Raw genomic sequence first — 24,797 nt, 5'->3', positions numbered from 1 at the left:
TTTGTAATATATGTGCATAAAAGCATTATAATTTGAAACTGAAACCCCCAGTTTCGGTTTGGAATTATAACACTGTGGATAACAGAGTTCACAAGTCATTTTATGAGTATAACTGCCTAATTCATATTCGATAAGAACAATCCTGGAAGAATTTTTTTTTTTTCACAGAAGAATTGGTAGGTACTCCCTCTAGCCATTTTTACATATTCATTCAAGGAAAGGAATTAACTCTGTTAAATAATTTGAGCGGGGGGGTGTGGTGGCACAGTGGGTTTGACTGGGTCCGGTGGGTCTGGGGTTCGAGTCCCGCTTGGGGTGCCTTGTGACGGACTGGCGTCCCATCCTGGGTGTGTCCCCTCCCCCTCCAGCCTTACACCCTGTGTTGCTGGGTTAGGCTTTGGCTCCCCGTGACCCTGCATGGGACAAGTGGTTTCGGATGAAATAATTTGAGCTCTGGATCTGCAAATAGTGAAGCTGAGTGACCTGTTGCTCCTTACAGACAAGTGCAAAAGACAACAGGCCACTGCCCACAGTAACACATTACTACATGAACATTTTGTTGCTTCCTACAGGATTGTTTATGTAGGTAACTGCAGTTTGGAACACTGTTCTGATTGGTTTGCTTACACTCTAGCTTTATCCTTATTCTTATGATTGCATTAATATTCCTGTGATACCCAGTTACTGAGTAATTTTACCCCCATTTATGAAAGTGTTCTTTATGCATCACCCCATATTTTGTCTTGATGATATACTGTATGTTAATAACATGTAGTTCTTCTTCATTGCATGTGCTAATGCATATTATATTAAAAGAAAGGGAGACTTAAATGCAAATATTCACAGAACGTATTACACTCCCACCCATAACCTATCCCTTTTTACCCTTTTTACCCTTTTTTCTTTAGCTTTTTGTGTACTATGTTCAGATTTAACTCAGGTCAAGATGTACTGCTTTGGTTAAAACCACTGTCTACTAAAAAAAACTGTTTAATTAGTGGGCTTCAGGGAGCAAGATACCATATATGTACTTGCCCGAACATTGCAATTCCAGTTGGACATATGAAACACACTTTTGGGTTTAGTTCAATGGTTGGATAATTTCTCTAAAGTGTTTAATTACTTAAAAATGATGAGAAATGATCCACATTTATTCCAAAAGACAGTATGCAGGGAAAAGGAATACACCTCTAGAACATCAGAACCATTGAACCAAGGAACCGCTTGGTTCATTGTCTTCTGGAAGATGAAGAGTCCTTGATGCATCTTTATTACAGTGATTGCTATAACTAACCTCTTACCATCTGGTCACTGAAAAAGCTTCTTCTTGTTTTTCCATGCACAAATTTACCCTGTTTTTCAGAGCTCAACACAGTCCCTCCAGGATGAACCCTGTAAAAATACATCTCAAATTGAAGTGCTCAACAACCTTCCTGTTTCAACCGCTGCAATAATTCCAAATGCATTGCGGTCAGAAGCCAGCGCCGATCACCCGTAATTAAGGCAGTCTATATTTTCCTCCCAAGGTTAACAATTGTCTTGCTTCTTGAAGGCCATAATCTCTGCACAATAGGAAACACAGTTTGTTAATGTTTCAAGAAAACTGAGAGTAATGAGCTTCTCTGGGACCACTTGTCATTTTTGTTTCCTTCTGGAATTTATAACATACAGCCTTCAATAACCTATTTGGGGGTCAGTTAATAAGTCAAGGAACTGGTATGGCTAATAATAAAGTTTCTGCAAATATCACATATGACATAAAGTAAGATCTGGAAATTGATTCTGATAAACCTTTCACAGTAATTGTATCCAAGATGGATTTTTACAACAGGGCCTAGACATCCATGTTTGTTTTGAAGCATATAAAAATTACATATTAACTTATCTCAGGAACTGGAAAAAGGACTCTTAGTGTGACTACGCTACATCAATATTTGACATTTGACCAGCATAACTTAGCTTGCACTTTAGAAGCAAATCTTTTTTTAAATGTTCATTGATTATATCTGAATCTATTTTCAACTCACATCTTAAGGCAGAGAAAATACATTTTTTAATTTTAAAAAATCAATTTAGTTTTCTTGAGAGTATGTACAGTTTAGACTCTTTATTACTAGTCAGAAACATTGCAAAGAAAAAGATTAACTAAAAGAGGGGAGGACTTACAATATTTTTTTAGCGTACACACACACACACACAGGGCAGGTAATTTGATGTAATAATTTGTCAAATGCATTAGGAATTAGTGAATAACGTTAAGAGCAACATTACAGCTATTTCTTCATGCTTTTTCATGCTATTTATGCCATTACAAATAAGTGTACTCATAACTAGAAACTGGAGCAAAACATATGGCTCAAAGAAAAATTTATATCTTAGGCCTGAATGGACATTCTGGTCATATTATAACTTTTAATAATTTATGTGCATAATTCCTGGTACCTTTTAAAAACTAAATTTGTGCTATTAGTGTGTTCTACATTACACACACAAATAATTACACACCGAAATATCAGATTACACCTAAATATCAGACTTGTAATGTTAATGTATAAAATATATAAATGTGTTAGATGTATAAAAAGGACTGGGTATGGCAGTCATTTTATGAAATGATACAGTGAATGCTTAGGCCACTACAGCAGCAGTGTTATTCCAAATGAATGTAAGTGTAATTTTTTTTTTAAATCTGAGATATTTTTCATTCATTTGAGCTGGCCTCAGTTGTTTTGAAATCAAAAGCTGATAAAGTCCCTTTTGCTTCATAGTTCAACTGGGCTGTTGTACTGAAAAAGTGAACCACAGTCCTTACAACAAGGGAAGGATGCCGTAATTCCAGCTTGAGGCAAGAGACAGCCTATCTCCAGTTCCCTTGAGAAAAAACACCTATAAAAGGAGAAGGAAGGGGGTAACCCAAGCTTTCGACTTATGTCTCCCAATAGCGTGCTGATTGTGTGGAGCCTGGGTAGCATTTTGCGTTTTCCCGTAGCGAACAGAAGAAGCCAATACGTCCTCATGGTGTCTGATGTCAACACAACCAATAGAGCTCTGATTACACCTCCATTGGAGCTGGGAAAAGCAACCTTTGAACACATCGGGGGAATTGAATCCACTGTACTTGTCCATGGAGGATTGCGATTCCCTTACTTCATTTATTTTGGGACTTTTAGTCAAATGCAACTGTGATATAAAGAATATGATAGCCATTATGAAATGGTCATTGTTTCATTCAGTGTCTCACATTTGTCAAGCTCCTTTTCTATATTTTGTGTGCGATTAACATTGTGTGCAACACTAATATATCTTGCTCAGTATATGCGTACACAACGCACACATTATCAGAAACCACTCGTCCCAAGCGGGGTCGCAGCAAACTGGAGCCTAACCCAGCAACACGGGGCACAAGGCTGGAGGGGGAGGTGATACCACGAGCCTGTCGCAAGGCACCCCAAGCAGGACTCGAATCCCAGACCCACCAGAGAGCAGGCCCTGGCCAAACCCGCTGCACCACCACGCCCCCAGTATATGTGTATAACTCATAAAATATAACGTGAAATTAAATTAAGTAGTTCTTTTCTGAAAGGGGTATAAGTAGATATATTCTAGTATCTTACAGAAAAGCAACTGTTTTGGATGATGCACATTAGCACCATCAAAAGTAGCTTTAACAACATTTGCAGTGCATTTTGGCATTATGTTATTATTACTGAAATATTGCAATTATCTTATTATTATGCTTTTTAAATTTATTGTGCATTTTTACGTTCATTTTCTTTGCAGGAAAAAAATCATGCTATAACATGACACACCAAGTATTGGTTTATAGGTTAGTCTGCGTTTTGCACATTTAAACATACCATGAAATACATCACATAAAATATTCTATGTTCCAGATGAAGTAGTAGAAAGAAGCAAAAATGTTCTGTAAGTAGAAGAAGTAAATCTGATCTTAGGTGCCAGGAACTGTTGCAAAAGAGAAGCAGAGAGCAAAAGTTGTAGTCACAAATTGAGGAGAAGACGGAAGCCATCACAAAAATCGCAAAAGAAAACACCAACAAGGGGTGGACCAGAGCTTTCCAAGAACAATCAGAAGGCAGGAATGATTGCAGGAGTAAGTTGGTTGAAAGTTACTGAGACAGTTGGTGGTAGAATGGAATTACATTTCAGTATAATGTCAGGCCTGCCAACCAGTGCGGGAAACAAATCTGTCCCTGGTCATCACAGTGACATTTCACAAAGCCTTGTGAAACTCAGGTTTCCTGTGAAAACGTGTCAGCCACAGAAATCTTAGAAAATTTCCCTAAAGTCAGAGAAAACTGGTGCAACATCTAACATCAAGATTCCTGGGAAGTGACACTTCACAGGGAGCCTAATTTCATAAGGAAAAGAAACTCTTCACCATTTTAGCAATTAACCTTTGAAATGGCAAAATGTAAATCGAAGTCAATCAATTCAGTTCATATCCAGAAGTCTGTAAAACATGTTTAATGGATATAAATCGACAAGTGTTATATTATGTCAGTAGTTTAGCCACTGAAGACAAAATGAAAATACTGTATATTAAGCAGAGAAAGGTATAAATTTTATAATTATTTTTAATTAAATCATAATGTTCACAGTTACATTCTTTAAAATCCAACCACAATTTCATGTCAGAATAAAGACAGTTGACTCAATGTTTCAAGATATGCATTTTAAAATGAACATTCTCTCGCAGCACCATGCCACAACTCTACATATATTTATGATATACCTAAACATCTCATTCTCTTATCTTCTACTGAAGTAAATGTTTCTGAAGCAACGCTTGTTATTCATTTGGAGCAGTAACTTAATACAAAGCACATTCTCGAGGGAGGAAGAGAGGGAGACAATGTTTAAGTCATGTGCTTTTTAGGAACAAAAATTTAACCAGAAAAACAACTACAATGAATTACCAGTTCCTTAAATCTGAAAGCTGAACCTCAACACAGCTAGTAATAATTATTATCAGCTTTCCTTTGGAGCTGTTCTTGTATGTCTTCTAGTGTTATTCAGAGCTAAAGTGTATAAGGATAAAAAATGGTACATATGACACTATTTTCCAAATAATTTACAACTTTTTTCTGCTTTTTCAGTTTTTAATTAAGCTTTTCATGGATCTCTGTGGGGAGCTTCAGAGTCTTGTCAACAGGAGTCGGTAACAAGAGAATGAGAACACAGCTTCCTCACTCATGATGCCCAGGCAGGTACGCATTTTTGCAGACAGCCATTGCAATGATTTTTCGGCAACAGCAAAAAAAAGATGGAATTCAAATGACTGGTTTTCAACAGTTTTTATTACTCAAGGCACTAACCACAATGAATGAACTCGAGACATGCCCAGGGTTTGACACTGAGCATGAAATTTACCCTTTTGGGACTGCTATAATTTGTCACGTGTAATTACTTCCCCCCATAAGTCTTTGAAATCAGCTTGTAATGCAGGGATGATTATAATGCAACGGAAGTAAGTGAAGCAATAAGGATAGTAATATGGCCATATTGGAGGAAGTTGTGTACAGCACATACACTATGTTACAGTAGTTTTTCATTGTACTCATTGCACAAATATTTATTCTATACTGTCTTCATATTAATCATTAAACCAAATAAAAATTACTTTAATTAATTAATTTAAAATCATGAATGACTTTAATTCAGGGAGCTCGAAGGCAAAGTGTTTAGCTCTGGTGACTCAGCGCCCAGGATGGGAATACGTGTGTTTAAATTCAGCTCAGTCAATGTGAAGTCTGCATGTTCCCTCTCTGGGTGCACAGGTTTCCTCCAAGCAGGTCAGGTGAACTAGCAACATTAAATTGCCCATAGCGTGTGAAACTGTGTTGCTACCCTGCAATGGATTGCTCTCCTGTCTAGGATGTAACCCTCCTATACTTGCACCCAGAGATTTCAGGATAGACTCCAGACTGATTCTGACAGGGATAAACCTTTAATAGTCACTTGGAGTTTAACTTTTAGTTCAAGTTCAAGTTGTTTTTAATTGTCATTCCTCTATATAGCTTGTATACAGTGGAACGAAATGTCATTTCTCCAGAGACTATGGTGCAACACAGAACAGAGTACAAGACATGGGCTGTGAACTGTAGGCAGTTTCTAGTGTATGGAGTCATGCTGGGTTAGCTGTTTGACTGTGCCAGGTGAATCTGTGAGAATCTGTGTCTAAAACAAAACTCAAAATGCAAAATGCTTTGTATTATTTAGTTTAACTATTCGGTTACTGCAAAGAAGACCTGAAATAGCTTAGAGGCAGAGAACATCTTCTGATGACAAGACAATTCAAATTACGGTCAGGTAAACTTTTTGTAGCTCTGGAACACATCATCTATTTTCCCATTTAAAAGAATGGTAATAGAGAGTTTTTTTTTTTTTTTTTTAAAAGCAAAATCACTTTATGGGCAGATCATCATGAACAAATTACACTGATTATGCAAGGGAAGCCTGTCTACCTATACAAAGTACGTTTGCACCATATTCTCATAAAACAAGAACCCACTTGGAATGGCAGATGACTCGGTGGCTATGGCTATGGACTTGTTACGAAAAGGCTGGCAGTTCAAGTCCCATCTTGGTCCATTGTGTACTTACACATCATCAACAGGTTCATTTAAGGCTATTTCAATACATGAGATTGATAAGTAATGCATCTGATTTTATTGTGTTCCAATACATTTTTTCATGCATTCCAGTTTTAAACCATAAAAAACCTTACTGAACATATTGTGTGCAATGGAAATGCAAAGCACTGTAGCTCCATCTTTTACACTAGACATTTCTGATCAGTAGTTATGAATACCCAGAGTTTCTCAAATCACTACTGTTCTCTTTGCACTGTGACCACAGTATCCTGCTGCGGCTTCTAGAGAACTCAGTTGAAATCCCTGTCCCATGGATCTGAAATAACAGGGCTTCCAAAGATTATAGCAGATTATGACAAGATCCATGTTGGCTGGTTCAAATCACTGACTGACCATTTGTGGTTTGTACACTTTTCTGGCTCTCAGTTGTGCATTTTTGTGAGAAGATCTCCTGTCTCTGAATTCCTTCATCATTATGCAACCCAATCCACACCTTTCTGCATTAAATGGACTACATTTCATCACAACAAATGAGGAATCTTTGGAATGAGGAATCACTAATATTGCTAGACAAATCCATAACATGTGCCATTATGGAGAGTTTATTGAGGAGCATTCCACTTTTTACTGTATGCCAGTACTACAATAACTAATAATTTTATCAAGGCTACAGAAGCAGTATAAGTTTAGTCCCATGATCATATGTACTACAGCAAGACTCTCCCTTACATTTGGATTTAAAAACTTCAGAAGACAAGTTTCTGTGATAAACTTTAACCACTACAGCAGGGGGGGGGTATTACTGAACATATACTTTCTGACTTCAAGACAGTAACAACAAAAACAGTTCAGACCTGAGAATCTGTAGAATTTGCCTTTGTGTTGTTTTATATTGGTCTTATGGATTGTTGAGGTTCTTCAGGCACTGAGGACCTAAAACTTGGACTGTTATAGTGTGGTCAAATATATGAGGCAGACATCAGCCCTTTCAGTGCTTATTTGTAGTAGTTTTCAAACTTTTATGTTCCTGAGTTTAATTAAAGAATAATTGACTTTTTTATTAGGCTGCTTACTGACTCAGCGGAACTACTGTGTCCACACATTTCCAGGGCTGTAGCCTCAAACCTGCCCCTTGTGCTGCCTGACTGGTATCTGTGTGTCTAGCTGGTACGGGTTTCCTACATGTTTTGTTGTCAACAGTCAGCACCAACGACACTTAACAACCACAACAAGTTTCCTTCGAGATTCCAGAAAAATACTGCTCAAGGTTCTATTTCTGTTATTGTTGTTATTTTCACCTCATTTTCACCCTACATCAATGTAGACTGGTAATCACCGCTCTCCACAAGACTGCCTAGATATTTTAAACGGAATAGATGCTATTCCTGCCAAGTTTCTTTTTTAATCAAAATGGCTTCAGATACAGAAAGGTATAAAAATATTTAATATTTGAAAATGATTTCAGAGGCCCAACTCGTCATAGTAATCTGGCTAATTGTGATCCATTAAACAGGGTCTTTGAAGTACTTGCTTCGGTTTAAGCCAGCATTTCATCTGTCCTTGCTTATAGAAAGTATGTACCACAGACTGTCTCTGCGGGTTACCTCAGGAGACTGCAGGGAATGGGTACATAAAGAGAGGAACATAAATGATGACAGATTAGAGCAGGGTAAAATCATATATGGTGTCTTATGAGCTCTTTATGTTTCTTATAATAGTATGTTCTGTCTGTATTTTTAGAAGAATGTGGATATTGGGAAACATGGTGAGGGTGAAGGATGGTACAACACTATGATGTGTTTTCAGTCTATGGTCTCCTTCTGAAGTGATGGTAATTAGTGGGGGCCTGTAAATCTGAGATGGGAAAGGAGGTAGTGTACCCCAAATAGGAGCTTGGTGTAGATTATTACAACCATGAGATAGGTAGTCATGAGAACTGCTATGTCCATTCAGCACAGGCAAAATGCTACTTGATCTATCTACCCTTCCATTCTCATTAGTCTCTTACACAGTCAAGACTTTGGTCCTGCAGAGCCAGTCCTGAGAAACATAGAGTGTATGGCAGAGTTGACTCATGCAAAGGCTGGCAGTTCATTATTGGACACATGGTCATTCCTGACACACTCAACATGTGGCACTGCTTACAGGAAAGAACACACCCATCAACCTCTCCCAACAATAAATTTAATGATCAGTTTCAAAGATATTAGTCTATAATTAGCAATTAATTTCCCTGCAGTGGCAACAGGAGAGAGGAGGCCCTTGGTGCCTACATGTGAGAAAGGACATCTATCATGAGGTACATACATGTTTGAAGGTTCCCAGTTTAAATCCGTCTCCTACTATGGGACCCTTGACCAAGGCACTTGCTACAGTAAGAATATCTTGCTGTACAAATTGATAAATCATTGTAAGTACTTATATATTTTAAGATACCTTAGACAAAGGCACCAGGTACATTGTACATGAACACTGTTATATTTATTCATTCAGCTAATGCTTCTCTCCAAAAGGACTCATCTCATCTCATCTCATCTCATCTTCCTCCGCTTTATCCGGGGCCGGGTTGCGGGGGCAGCAGTCCGAGCAGAGTCCTCCAGACTTCCCTCTCCCCGCACACCTCCTCTAGTTCCTCTGGGGGAACCCCAAGGCGTTCCCAGGCCAGCCGGGAGACATAGTCTCTCCAACGTGTCCTGGGTCTGCCCCGAGGCCTCCTCCCAGTGGGACAAGCCCGGAACACCTCCCCAGGGAGGCGTCCAGGAGGCATCCGGAACAGATGCCCGAGCCACCTCAACTGGCTCCTCTCGATGCGGAGGAGCAGCGGCTCTACTCCGAGCTTCTCCCGGGTGACTGAGCTCCTCACCTTATCCCTAAGGGTGCGCCCAGCCACTCTGCGGAGGAAACTCATTTCTGCCGCTTGTATCCGCGATCTCATTCTTTCGGTCATGATCCAGAGTTCATGACCATAGGTGAGGGTAGGAACGTAGATCGACCGGTAAATTGAGAGCTTCGCCTTACGACTCAGCTCCCTCTTCACCACAACAGACCGGTACAATGACCGCATTACTGCGGACGCCGCACCGATCCGTCTGTCGACCTGCCGCTCCATTTTTCCCTCACTCGTGAACAAGACCCCGAGATACTTAAACTCCTCCACTTGAGGGAGCAACTCCCCCCTAACCCGGAGGGGTCAATCCACCTTTTTCCGACTGAGAACCATGGCCTCGGATTTGGAGGTGCTGATTCTCATCCCCGCCGCTTCGCACTCGGCTGCAAACCTCCCCAGTGCACGCTGCAAGTCTTGACTTGATGAAGCCAACAGGATCACATCGTCCGCAAAAAGCAGAGACGAGATCTCGCGGCCACCAAAACAGACACCCTCCGTTCCCTGGCTGCGCCTAGAAATTCTGTCCATGAAGATAATAAACAGAATCGGTGACAAAGGGCAGCCCTGGCGGAGTCCAACATGCACCGGGAACAGGTCTGACTTACTGCCGGCAATGCGAACCAAGCTCTTACTCCGGTCATACAGGGAACGAACAGCCCGTAGCAACGAGCCCCGAACCCCATAATCCCGAAGTACCCCCCACAGGATGCCACGAGGGACACGGTCGAATGCCTTCTCCAGGTCCACAAAACACATATGGACTGGTTGGGCAAACTCCCACGAACCCTCCAGCACCCTAGTGAGGGTATAGAGCTGGTCCAGTGTTCCACGGCCAGGGCAAAAACCGCATTGCTCCTCCTGAATCCGAGGTTCGACTATCGGTCGGATTCTCCTTTCCAGTACCCTGGCATAGACTTTCCCAGGGAGGCTAAGGAGTGTGATCCCCCTGTAGTTGGAACACAATCTCCGGTCCCCCTTCTTAAAAAGAGGGACCACCACCCCGGTCTGCCAGTCCAGAGGCACCGTTCCCGAACTCCACGCGATGCTGCAGAGGCGTGTCAGCCAAGACAGCCCCACAACATCCAGAGACTTGAGAAACTCGGGGCGGATCTCATCCACCCCCGGAGCCTTGCCACCGAGGAGTTTTTTGACTACCTCAGCAACTTCAGCCAGGGTAATGGATGAGTCCCCCTCCAGGTCCCCAGCCTCAGCTTCCTCTACGGAAGGCGTGTCGGAGGGATTGAGGAGATCCTCAAAGTACTCCTTCCACCGCCCGAGAACATCCTCAGCTGAGGTCAGCAGCGCACCACTTCCACTGTAAACAGTGTTCGTGGAACACCGCTTCCCCCCTCTGAGTCGCCGGACGGTTTGCCAGAATCTCTTTGAGGCCGACCGAAAGTCTTCCTCCATGGCCTCACCGAACTCCTCCCAAGCCCGAGTTTTTGCCGCGGCGACTGCCAGAGCCGCGCTCCGTTTGGCCCGTCGGTACCTGTCAGCTGCTTCAGGAGTCCCATGAGCCAGCCAGGCCCGATAGAACTCCTTCTTCAGCTTGACGGCATCCCTTACTTTCGGTGTCCACCACCATGTTCGGGGATTGCCGCCGCGACAGGCGCCGGAGACCTTATGGCTGCAGCTCCGAACCGCCGCCCCGACAATGGAGGCGCGGAACATAGTCCATTCAGACTCAATGTCCCCCACCTCCCTCGGGACCTGGTTGAAGCTCTGTCGGAGGTGGGAGTTGAAGACCTCTCTGACAGGGGCCTCCGCCAAACGTTCCCAACAGACCCTCACTGTGCGTTTGGGCCTGCCAGGTCTGTCCAGCTTTTTCCCCTGCCATCGAATCCAACTCACCACCAGGTGGTGATCAGTTGACAGCTCAGCCCCTCTCTTCACCCGAGTGTCCAAGACATATGGCCGAAGGTCAGAAGGAACGACTACAAAGTCGATCATCGACCTCCGACCTAGGGTGTCCTGGTGCCAAGTGCACTGATGGACACCCTTATGCATGAACATGGTGTTCGTTATGGATAAACCGCGACTAGCGCAGAAATCCAATAACAACTCACCGCTCGGGTTCAGATCAGGGAGGCCGTTCCTCCCAATCACGCCCCTCCAGGTGTCACTGTCGCTGCCCACGTGGGCGTTAAAGTCCCCCAGTAGAACGACAGAGTCCCCAGTGGGAGCGCTTTCCAGCACGCCCTCCAGGGACTCCAAGAAGGCCGGGTACTCTACACTGCCGCTAGGCGCATAAGCACAAACGACAGTGAGAGACCGTTCCCTGACCCGAAGGCGTAGGGAGACGACCCTCTCATTCACCGGGGTAGACTCCAACACATGGCGGCTGAACTGGGGGGCTATTAATAAGCCCACACCAGCCCACCGCCTCTCACCTTGGGCAACGCCAGAATAGTGGAGAGTCCACCCTCGATCGAGAAGAGTGGTTCCAGAACCCAAGCTGTGAGTGGAAGTGAGCCCGACTATATCTAGACGGTATCTCTCAACTTCCCGCACCAGCTCAGGCTCCTTCCCCGCCAGTGAGGTGACATTCCAAGTCCCAAAAACCAGAGTTGGCGCCCGAGGTTTGGGTCGGCCGGGCACTCGGCCCCAACCACCGCCCAAATCACAATGCACCGGCCCCTTACGGTTTCTCCGGCAGGTGGTGAGCCCACCGAAGAGCGGCTCCACGTCATGGCTTCGGGCTGAGCCCGGCCAGGCCCCGTGGGCATAGACCTGGCCACCAGGCGCTCGCATGCGAGCCCCCCCCCCAGGCCTGGCTCCAGGGTGGGGCCCCGGTGACCCCATACCGGGCGGGGTAAACGAAAGCCTTGATTTTTCCTTCATAAGGGGTTTTTGAAAGGGCCAAAAGGACTTAGAATGTTAAACATTCAGCAACTTACACAGCTGGGTTACTTTTTTTACTGGACTAATATTACGGTAAGTGCCTTGTGCAAGGGTACTGCTAGTGGAGGAGGGATTTAAGCCATCAACCTTTGGGTCCAATAGCAGCCACTCTAACTACTAGGTTACCAGCTCTACTTATTTGCTTATGGTGTGTTTTTCTGCATCTTTTGTTTCTCTGTTTTCTAAAACTGGACACTACAATCTAGTGTTTTCCTGGCTGTGCTGTCAGTAAATAAAAACAACATCTCTTTTACCGCAGACTGCCAACTCACGACTGCTGGGTGTGAGCCAGTAATTCTTGTAATATTTGTACATAGGGAGTGTATATGGGCCTGTTTCATGAAAATGACTATCTAGTTATTCTAGCACCCCTATGGAATTAATTAATAAAATCAGTTTCCAGAATATTGGTATAGCGTATCGTACTTCTTTTAGACACAGCTTGGAACGTGCTGATGTCTGCAGTGTGGATTTTGCCCAAACCCTCCTACTGTCCTAGGGAAAGTGAAATGAAGCACCCCTTTATTTATTTCCACACTCTGATCTAGGCCCCGGTCCTGCCAGACTAACAGTGTGTTTGGAGCTACAGTTTTTCTCTTGCTCTCCCTTGAGACTTAAGCTGTATCGAACTGCTTGGTTTATACACTTCAACACAGCTCGCTTAAATGCAACGACTAATGTGAGAGTCACCCTTGGGAAAAACTATTAACCCCCCTCCCCCCTGCCTTAGGCATACAGTAACATCACATATTAGTCTAGAAGTTAAAAACAACCAATGAAATGACAACTGTTAGAACTCAACACTATTTGAAACACAATAATGGTACAGATAGTAAACTATTCATAGTTAAATCAAATTGCCTACAAATGCATCAGTAGAACTGCTCCTAGATAATTACAAGACTTGATCAACCACTACACCCCAACCGGACCGCTTCACTCATCTACTTCTGCTTGCCTGGTGGTCCCAAGCATGACAGGTAAAGTACGGAAGTTCTCGGTTCTGGTTCCGTTGTGGTGGAATGACCTTCCCCTCTCACTCAGAACTGCTGAAACATTTAGTAAGGGTCTGAAAGCTCACCTCTTCCAGACTCACTTGGCCCATGATCTCTCAAGGTCATGAATGGTGTAAATTTTCATGCACCGTAACTTTATGATCATCCCCAGATAAGCCTTTACACAGCCGCTACTCCTGCATTGTATGTAAATGTTTGTTTACCTTAAAAAAATTGTAAGAAGGTAATCAGGAATTGTCTATTCTGACTGTTATGCATCTACTCGTGCGATGACCATCAGTGCATATAGTGGAAAGAAACAAACTAACTTAAGAATCACACGCCTGCAACTATATCTCTCTTTCTCCTAATGTAATGCACAAATTGTATTTTCTCTGAGATGTGCATCGCTTTGGAGAAAAGCCTCTGCTAAATGAATAAATGTAAATGTAAATTACAAAATATTCAAATGTAATCTGAATATGGTACATAAAGCGCCTGATAATGAGGACAGTATTTGGATCATCAGATAGTGTAGTGGTTTATGGCACAGACTTGTAATGTGGTGGTTGAAAGGTCCTAGCAGTATCCTTGCTGTGGTACCTTAAAGAAAACTATACAGTTGTGTAAACTGAAAAAATCGCAGACTATATTGGCCAAGTACAAAATTAATAATAATTAATGTACTGCTCTGCTCTGGGTGGTGCGGTGGGTTGGTCCCGGTCCTGCTTTCCGGTGGGTCTGGGGTTCAAGTTCCGCTTGGGGTACCTTGTGACGGACTGGCGTCCCGTCCTGGGTGTGTCCCCTCCCCCTCTGGCCTTGCGTCCTGTGTTGCCGGGTTGGGCTCCGGCTCCCCGTGACCCTGTATGGGACAAGAGGTTCAGGTGGTGTGTCCTCTGCTCTGCTTCTACTGTCACCATACAAGAGCATGTAACCTTTGGCACAGAAACACTGAATGAGTGAAGGCTATTTAAAAATAAATGGTCTCTGTGCACCTGTGTCATGATTCTCTTTAAACAATTTACATTTTCATTTATAGATTGAACATAAATAACAATATGTTGGAATTATGGATGAGATAAACAGTCCTGTTTTACTACTCTGAAAGTTTTGGGAAAGCCCTGCTAATTCCTAGGATTCAACACTGGAGAGGTGTGTAGGTACGTGTGTGATATGTGTGTTGACTTGGCTATGCCAAGTAGAAGGGATTGCCACACCTTGACTGAATCAGCGCAGCAAAGGCTAATTCAATGAAACAATGCTGCTAAAGCGGTGATGAGTAACACAGTTGATGGCGTAATAACTGGGGCGAGTCTGACGTTAACAAAAACCAGTTTTAAAAACTTAAAAGAGCTGGAAATTTGCCACAATTCAGAGATGGGGCAAATATGCCGTTACCAGGCAATTATGAATATTTAAAGACAACAAATAAATAAATCAGAGAAATATTGTAATTGTAGATGAAGACAATATGTATGTTTTATGAGAACTTTCTCACCTGTCCATAATACTTTCTCGGTAATTGCCCTGGGAATCATCTGTAAAATGCAAAAAATATGGTTTTGAATGTTCTAAGGGCTAAAGACTCCCCTGAAGTCACAAGTTCTCTTTAAACATGTGCATGTCATGTGTTCAGTAATTTTTGAAAAAAGGCCAATACGCAGCTACTCATGTGAGGTATACTGGTTTATATGGTGGTACGTGATAAATTGACAGGACTCAAAGGTCATGTTCTCATCTAGATCTCGCTTTCTGTTGGCATAATGTGCTCTTCGTATTGTCCTCTGAGGTGTATGTTGTTTTTTGGAAAGTGTCTGCTAAAGGAAAAGATGTAAATGTAAATAAATATAGTTTAATCCCTGCACTGAAACAGACCACAGGGATAGCACTTCTACAGCAGTGATCTGCTTACTTCCAAAAGACCTGGGGCTCTTCAGAAAATTATGGTGACTCTCACCCTTGTACAGAGCGTGAATGTTGCAGGTCCTCTCCAACCGGTTCACTAGATGCACCCCCAAGTCCTCATGTGTTCCAAGCACTTCTGCTTCTTCTCTATATACGTTCCACTGAACACAGTGGATCTTCTGAAGTTCGCCACCATCATCATTGTCTTGAAGGGTTTCAAATGTTTTAGTATGTGCATATTTCTACTTTTAAAAAATGAAAATAGCATTGACTTGACAGAGGAAGGGAATTTGGAGTGTGAAATGTGGGACTATAGATGCAGCACACTGTTTGTCTACTATATTATGCGCACTGTAAGTAGAAGTGCTTGTTGAATACACACACACACACACACACACACTTTCCAAACCGCTTGTCCCATACAGGGTCACAGGGGACCGGAGCCTACCCGGTAACACAGGGCGTAAGGCCGGAGGGGGAAGGGGACACACCCAGGACGGGACGCCAGTCTGTCGCAAGGCACCCCAAGCGGGACTCGAACCCCAGACCCACCGGAGAGCAGGACTGCAGTCCAACCCACTGTGCCACCGCACCCCCCCCTTCTTAAAATACATGTGCTGAAAAACACTAATGTTAATTTGTACTCGGATTTACTTCATTACCTTGGATCAGCTATACTACTGTCACGACAGGCCGAGAGAACCGGGACGGAAAGACCCAAGTGTGGAGTCATTCATTTGGAGTCAGAGGATCAGGCAAGTTCTCGGTGTTGGGGACAGGCGGAAGGTCGGTCGATCGGCGGTCGGGGTCAGAGCGGGAATCCATGGGCGAGGTCAAGAGACGAAGCGAAGAGTCGTTCAAACGGCGGTCGGAGTTGAAACGAAGATCCGTGGGCGTGGTCGAGAAACAAAGCAAAGGGTCAACAACTGGAGAACGTGAACTGAGAACTGGAGATGAGCAAGGAGTCACAAGGAAGAGTGGTTGTCTCTGATGAGATTCCACAAAGGTATGGGAGCTGAGGAGGGTCTTTTAAAGGGTGAGCGGTTAATCAGGTGCTGGAGCAGAGTCAGATGTTGTCGGCTGAGTTGTGGGTGTGGACATGACAGTTAGATTATATATTTTCTTAGTTTCCAATCATCTAAAATTTTCTTTTCTGTGTACCTAAAAGAAATTTACAGGATGCAGATGACAGACAATAATACATGTAAACAATTTTGCAATGAATACACCCTTTGAAAAATACCTCAATCAGTGATAAGTAAAGGACTAACTAAAGACAAATTTTTATTTTTTCATTCTTCAGCAAGGACATTTTTGCTTTTATTCTGGTTTGTTCTGTGCAAAAAAAGTGAGTGGAAAAGAGCTGGACATGGAATTTTGAGTGCTAGTTAATTTTAAAATTTCTCATAAAGAGTACTGACAGTATAATACACTGTGAGTCATTTACTTTTTCAAGTAACGTGTTAAATTACAGCAAAAGTGAAACATTCACATTTTGACTGCATGAAACTTAAGCTAATAAGCCCTAAATTATATATGTTGTTAAACTGGTGCAATTTTCTTGTGCACAGTTGAACAAGTAGTCTGCAGTACAAGTACTGGTCAATGTAACTTGGTCTCTGAGACTGAATTAAAATTGCACTGACTTGCATCATTTATTACATCATATTACTAGTTTTAAACCTTCATTATTACCACTATGATACTGTTTAATAATTTTGTGTTATTTCACATCACTGAAGCCTTCATGCTGGTAAGCATTTTTTAGAAATGACGCAATCAAAGGTAAGTACCAATTACTTCTGCAGGTAATAGTGGACCTCTAGTATACTGCCTTAATGATTCATTCATGAAGCAGTGCCATTTGATCCCAAATCCCAGCAACCGTCAATTAACTGTCTTCAGTAGTGCTGAAGCTGTAAACATGAATAAAAAGTCATTGTGAATGTTGATTTCAGTCACAACAGTTAATACACCAAATTGTACCTGAGACACACTTAAATTTGATAGACATTATACCAGATATTTATATTTTTCAAAGATTTTATACTGTTACTGAATGAGACAGTGCGCACACACACTGGTCGAAACAACTTGTTGCGAGCGAGGTCGCGGCAAATCAGAGCCTAACCCAGCAACACAGGGCGTAAGGGGGTTGGGAGGGGGGTCCAACACACAAGACGAGACGCCGGAGTGTCACAATGCACCCCAAACAGGACTCGAATCCCAGACCCACCGAAGAGCAGGACGCGGCCAAACCTGCTGCGTTCCCCTTAATGCGGCAACACCGCCCAACAAATAGTTCACTTTCTCAAATTGTACCTGCAGGTTTAAATAACGAAGTGTGATCATGACAACATGATGTCACATGAACTGTTGTTGGTGTTTGGTTACTCAGCTATCGCTTTTAAAAAGAAAGAAGCAGAAAATCCATCCATCCATTGTCCCCAGCGGGGTCGCGGCAAGCTGGCGCCTTGCCCGGCGGTTCAGGGAGCAGGGCTGAGGGGGGACACACCCCGGATGGGACGGGACAGGACGGGACGAGACAGCAGTCCATCACAGGGCACCTCGAGCAGGACCTGCCACTCAGCAGGCACCAGCTGAACCCACCGCTGTGCAGCCCCCTATTCATATATAAATCACATATGAAAAAGAAAAAAGCTATTTAACAAAGACCATGTTTTTACTAATTCTGCAGTTTCATCCTGTTGTGCAGGAACAGCTTAATACCACACAGGGGAACAAACCAAGGGTGTTGCAATCAGTCCTAACTTGGTGAATAATGATGATTTTAAAACATTTAAATTGTGATGGGGGTCAGATAAAGAAAAATCAAGAACCGCCTCAACAGAAACAACATGACAAAAAGTTTCAAGCTCTGTGACTCAGGCCAGGGTCATTAACCAGCAGTTACAGGCCTACACTAAGTAAATAGTGATACTTAAATTGTTTCTGTCTAGTAAATTTTCTTTTATAAAAGTGCATTCAAAAAGTATTCAAACCCCTTCATTTCTTTCATATTTTTTCATGTTGCAACCTTATGCTAAAATCTTTTAAATTAATTTTTTCCCTCATCAATATACATTCAATAACTTGTAATGACAAAATGAAAACAGGATTTTAGAAATTTTTGCAAATTTATTAAAAAGAAAAAACTGAAATATCACATTGCCATAAGTTTTCAGACCCTTTTCTATGACACTTGAAATATAGCTCAGGTGCATCCCATTTCTTTTGATTATCTTTCAGATGTTTCTACACCTGTTTTGGAGTCCACCTGTGGGAAATTAAACTGATTGGACATGATTTGAAAAGACACATGCCTGTCTATATTAAGGTCCCATAGCTGATGATGTGTATCAGAGCACAGAAGGGCACTCTTGTTTAATAATACACTTTGTGTTGTCCTAATTCTGCATATCCACTTTCTTTAAATATAGCCCTTTGTGAAAATCCAGCCTAAGTATGTGAAAATATGATTTATTACTTCTTTAATTAACATGATTTTTAAGCCTTTTTAAGGTATCTCAGCAATGTCATTGACCCAAGAAGTGTTCTCAGTTGTAGATGTGGCTAAACTTCACCATTATTCTCAGCAAGAGAATTTTATTTTTTACATAGGTTCAGACTATATGTAACTTCTTACCTAGCACTAGATTTCCTCATCATTTGTCAAGCATTGAAAATTAAAATTAGAACTAAAAAATAATAAACAATGAATATGAAAAATAAAAAAACTCATAAAATGAAACACTGAATCTCTAAAAGAGTAAAATCTTTGTTTTCTGGCTGAGGAAAATTAAAACCAGCGTTACATATACAGTGTAGCTTTTTCAATTCAAAAATAATTCTTTCCAACTGAAATTTTTTGTGCAGATTTATGCAAGTATGCTTTCTGAAAATTGATTTAATCCTTTTTGCAGCTCATCCCTTGAGTAAATGTTTTAAATTAGATCTGATTTGAGCAGCAGTTAAGATATCAGTGAAACACCAAGAAAAAATACTTCAGAAATAATTAACTCCAGAACAACATAAAGGACAAAGAAAAGCATAGTCTCAGTTATTAATTTAAATGAGTGGGTCTGTTTTTGTGAATTTTATGACCGAGGAAATATATTTCTTTTTGCTTACTGGTTATTATAAAGGATCCATTTATCTTTGGGGCTGGAGGGTAGTAAAACACTTTCCTTGGGGTACTTTAACTCATTGGGAAGCATTCATCACAGTCAATTGCACACATGAGCAGAGTCAGTAAGTGAGCACAGTCGAGTCCATGATGGTACAGTGGAGGTTATGAATAAAATAACTCACATAATAACATTGTGTAGTGGACAGCAGGCAGTCAGGCCATGGAAATCAGGAGTGCCGAGGATTTCCCTGGCTCTGTTTTTCCAATCTCTCTGGCTCAGTGGTTGTCCTTGGAGAGTGTAAAAATGTACCAAAAACACACTGCATTAAATAGATGCCATGGAACATATTTCCACACAATTTCCACACAGGTCACAATTCTTCATTCAGAGATCATTATGTGTGTTGGAAATGTTATTTATTTTGAAATGTGTTTTGAAGGCCCCACGACCCTGACTTGGACAAGTGATTAATGACAGTGAATGAGTGTGTATTGAAGGTGAAAGGAGAATAAATTCATTCTGTACAAAAAAATTGCTGAGTTTTGACCAATATTATATAATATTATATTCTAATAGAGCAACCTATATTTTAACTAGCGATGGTCTGAACCCAGGGGGTGCAGCGGGTTTGGCCGGGTTCTGCTTTCTGGTGGGTCTGGAGCTCGGGTCCCATTTTGGGTGCCTTGCGATGGACTGGGGTCCCGCCCTGGGTGTGTCCCCTCCCCCTCCAGCCTTGCGCCCTGTGTTGCCGGGTTAGGCTCCGGCGTCCCGTGACCCCGCTCGGGACAAGTGGCTTTAGGCAATGTGTGTGTGTATGTGGTCTGAACCCTTAAATATATTGTTAATTAATTCACATTTGATGGTTTCCTAAATGTCCAGATTTGTAGGTGTATTTTTGCTTCACAAGGCCCATTCACAAAAGGTAATGTCATCATTTGTTAGCTTGGCAAGTCTATGTAGCCAGTTCTTGAAAAACTACATTTAGTGTACACACACACACACACATTTTCAGAACCGCTTGTCCCATACGGGGTCATGGGTAACCGGAGCCAACCCGGTAACACAGGGCGTAAGGGGACACACCCAGAACGGGACGCCAGTCCATCACAAGGCACCCCAAGCGGGACTCAAACCCCAGACCCACTAGAGAGCAGGACCCGGTCCAACCCACTGCGCCACCGCACCCCCACATTTAGTGTACATTTTTAAAAATATTTTAAAAAAATGCAACAAGAAAACCTGACAGCACTTTGCTTGGTGTGTCACCATGCTGGACACCACCAAAGAAAACTCGCAAAAGATCCTCTGCTGAAATAATACATTACAGATCATACAAGTTACACTAACTGTTGAACAGTTACTACTTGCTTGCCTTCAGTGACCATGGTGTCCCAGCTATTTTTGACATTTCATAAATCAAATACAGTAATTTTCGTGACTGTTTGGCATCATTTCCAGCATTCACTTTCAGAGGTTACTTGTTTTCGAGCCTGCTTAATTATGCCTGAGTGTCGTCAGATAAAGGCATCGCGTTTTGTGCGTCTCTTCCAGATATTACTCATTAAACCTCAATTTAAATCATATTCAAAGATAAGAGCTTTGATGGTTTTGCCCTTAGCAGAGTCCGTTGATTACGTCCCTAAGGTTTGGTTTTCGGTCATCTGCTCATAAGGAGCTTGTGCAGGCCGATACTGTCAGAGAAGAAGGCTCCGTTCCTGATCCAGTTAAATTTGCAGTCTGCAGACGCTCACGGCCGACACTTTTGACTCTTGCCGGCCCATTGTTCTGTTACTCTGATGTCTGCAGCGACTTGAGTTATTGGGCTCCAGCAGCCAGAAAAACAAACCTGAAAAAACAGATCCAACACGCTGATTGAAACTTTGAGGCATTTATTTTCTTCCTTTCCGGTCATGTAGACCACAGATACTTTTTGGTCGCAAAAAAAAAGAAAAACATTGGCTCTGCCTGTATTTCTGCAACCTCTTGGGGACTGTCCCAGTTTGCACATCATAGAGCAACCACAGAGTTGACACTGAGGCTGTGTGAGACTGGCAGTATAATCAAAACCAGATGGCATTTAAAGGTCCGTTGCCTGACCACTGCAAATAGACAATATGCGTATTGTTTACACTTTCTCTCATCCTGTTTTCTGTAATTCATATTTTGGCCACCTGTTTTGTGTATGAAGAAGCACAGAAATGTATTGCATCCAGTCAGCTGTACTTCAGATTCATCTGGATACACCATTCCATGGGCTGCACCCTGTTACCTACATACACTGAAACAGGCAGTGCATTAACATATCATACTACCATGTGCTGAAACTCCTAGAAACTGGTGAATTTCAGTGTGTGCAGCACTCATCACAACCACAACCACACACACACATTTTCGGAACCACTTGTCCCATACGGGGTTGCGGGGAACCGGAGCCAACCCAGTAACACAGGGCATAAGGCCGGAGGGGGAGAGGACACACCCAGGACGGGACGCCAGTCCACTGCAAGGCACCCCGAGCGGGACTCGAACCCCAGACCCACCGGAGAGCAGGACTGTGGTCCAACCCACTGCGCCCCCGCACCCCCGTGCCCCCCCTCATCAGAACCAATACATTGATAACCGTTTCAGAAGAAAATATCATTTTACAATAAATACAAAATAAATGCCAAGACAACAAATGCATACAAATACAATAAATAAAAACCACAAAATATAATAAGTTTCATGTTAAATTCATTACAACCAAAATCTAGTACAGTACTTGGACTTGCTGTTAATCGTATTATATCCCTTTTCCATGAAGTGCAAACACTGTATGTGTTAATGGGAGGGTGCCGCAAGTGACAAATACATAATTATATTTATATTTTTTAACGCACGTACACAGTCTGAAACCATTTCATTGCCTGGCTAAAGAATAAAGTAAAATCCTTTTGGCAGAAAGTAAAGATAGCTATAAATTATATAACTTGTTTGTTTCCACTCAGAAACACCCCATACATTTTTATAATCATTTCCCACTTATTTAGTAATATTCCAGGGTAACGGTTCATCCTGCAGGAACTCGGAGGAAACAAGCCTGTGTGTTAGAGGGACTTACCTTTCTTCTTTCTAACATCGCTGGAGTTTGACACAGCACAGCTCATGCTCAGAAACTTGCATGTATGCCTTCAGCGATCAGATGCTGCCGGTAGTGTTATCGCAAGTTGAAATCATCACGCAATTCATAGTTGGTACAGCTCTTACCAGAAGACAAAATGAGGAAATGGAGTCTGTTTCTTCCCCATATATCAGCAGCTTTTCAGATCCAAGCTTTGTAAAGGATATTCCGACATGAAGCGTACGACAATCCAAAAGTTTGCAAACAATATCTGTTAAACATGTGAGCGCTGTCTGGGGTAATAATATATGAGATCATCACCCTTGCATGTGAGTGATTTATATTCCGTATTGCAGAGCACGGTCCACGTACATGTGCAGACACTTCCGACAAGTGTTTTTGATGCAAGCGTAATTGCGAAGTGTCTGATTTGTTTTTGATTTTATATAAGCTCACAGTAATCAAGAATTTAATTCATTGTATAGTAGCTGTGTCTATTTTCTTTTAACTACAATAACAGAAGCATCCACTATTTTGGAGGCAATTCACTGCGAAACTGTTTCATTACGCTGTCGGTAATTGACACTATCAGGAGACGATTCTGTTGTCTTTAGATGTGGTGGTGACTGTCAGCATCATTTGAGCTCAGTTATTGCAACCATATTTGCCTCAGCATGCCCTGCTGTTTGTAGAATAACCGAAAACCCAGAGAAGTGACTTTGTGAATAATTACAAAGGGAACATCTTGGCAAATTAAAAACTTAAAATGAGCAAATACAAAATGCAGCTGAGTACAGATTGCACAAAAACCTCCACATATGCACTTCTGTTTCCGACACAACGGACCCTTTATGCTGCCAAAAGCTGTACATGTAGCAGTTCTGAAAATGTATTTTTAATGTGTTAATTTCTTTAGTTATTTTACTTTAAAAAACATACATTAAAAGGGGTTCATTTTTCTAGCCTGAAGAAATAAATTTGGATTCGCTCTTCGCTGGTTTTAATCACTGGAAAAGTTAGGCAAACATTCAAAATTTAGTGAAGGATTATCTCTAGTACTTTGGAGAATATCTGTCTTTTTAAATATTGAGCTCCAGAATATTTTAATTAACAAACTTAACCACACAAGAGTGACGTTTTGATGCGCAGTTTAAATCCTTTCAGTACTTTGTAGCTCAGACCCTTGAGGGATATAAGCCTCTCATGTGTCATTATTTGCACAAGACCCATCATATTAAGGTCAGACAGCGTTTTCATAGCTTTGGACAAAGACAAGCAATGGTATTTAGTGTGGAACAATTCAAACAGCGCTGGTGGAGTTCTTCAATCTTCTCACTTTTGGATACAAGAAACTTGAAGGAGTTTATTATGTGTTCTTCTCAGACACGATACCTTTTATTCTTATCTTGCAACTTTTCCTTTTCTCAAAAAAATATGTAGATACCACAAGTTTGCAAGTTGCTTGGTTTCGATAATATTGGCTGTTTACCCATAGCAAAAGCCATTATGATGCTGTAATCCTATTTGTCTGATTGAGTGAACACTTTCAAATAAGTGATGCTATTATGAATATGGGAAAGTCCCTTGATATGGTTATAAATCATTGTGTGAAGTGGTCCTCTGAGGAACTGGTTACTGATGTCATTATTAATTATCTATATTTTAATATGACATTCATGCAGAAGGAATGCGCGTCAGTAAGCTACCTTGGTTTTCAGTCCAGTTTCTAACAACCTGTAAATTATCAGTGAAGAAGAGCTCCAACTCTGCGGTGACAGATCTGCATGCTGCTCAAATAAGTTAAGTTTGAAAACCAGTGTTACAGGTTTGCTTGAAACTAGCTAGTTATAACACAAGACAAAAAAAAAAAATCAGCATTCAGACTGTTGCAAACACTTTTATACAATTTTTAGAGAGAAAATGTGTCTTGGTTTGTCATTTCGAGGTATCTTTAAATGGTTATGTTTGTGAAGATGTTTGAAGCGAATATAAAAAGAAATAAGCTTACAAAAACTTTCATGATTGCTTTTCTTAATAATGGAATGAGAGGCAGAGTAAAACTGCTTCACCAAAATATTAAATTAAGCTTTTTTAAATTTCGTTTGTTTCACGTGTTGCGTGCCTGCGAAGGATATCTAGTTCTTGTTAAATAGTATGTAACCGGTTATGTTTGATTAAAATTTCAGGTGTGGTAGATGGAGATAATAGTGGGGCGTGGTCCCACAGGTCACCCATATTCTTGTCATACAGAAATGTGACTTTAGG

The sequence above is a fragment of the Scleropages formosus genome, chromosome 6 (genome assembly GCF_900964775.1).
Source record: "Scleropages formosus chromosome 6, fSclFor1.1, whole genome shotgun sequence".
In the NCBI taxonomy this organism is placed as follows: Eukaryota; Metazoa; Chordata; class Actinopteri; order Osteoglossiformes; family Osteoglossidae; genus Scleropages; species Scleropages formosus.
This window is presented reverse-complemented; position numbering follows the sequence as displayed.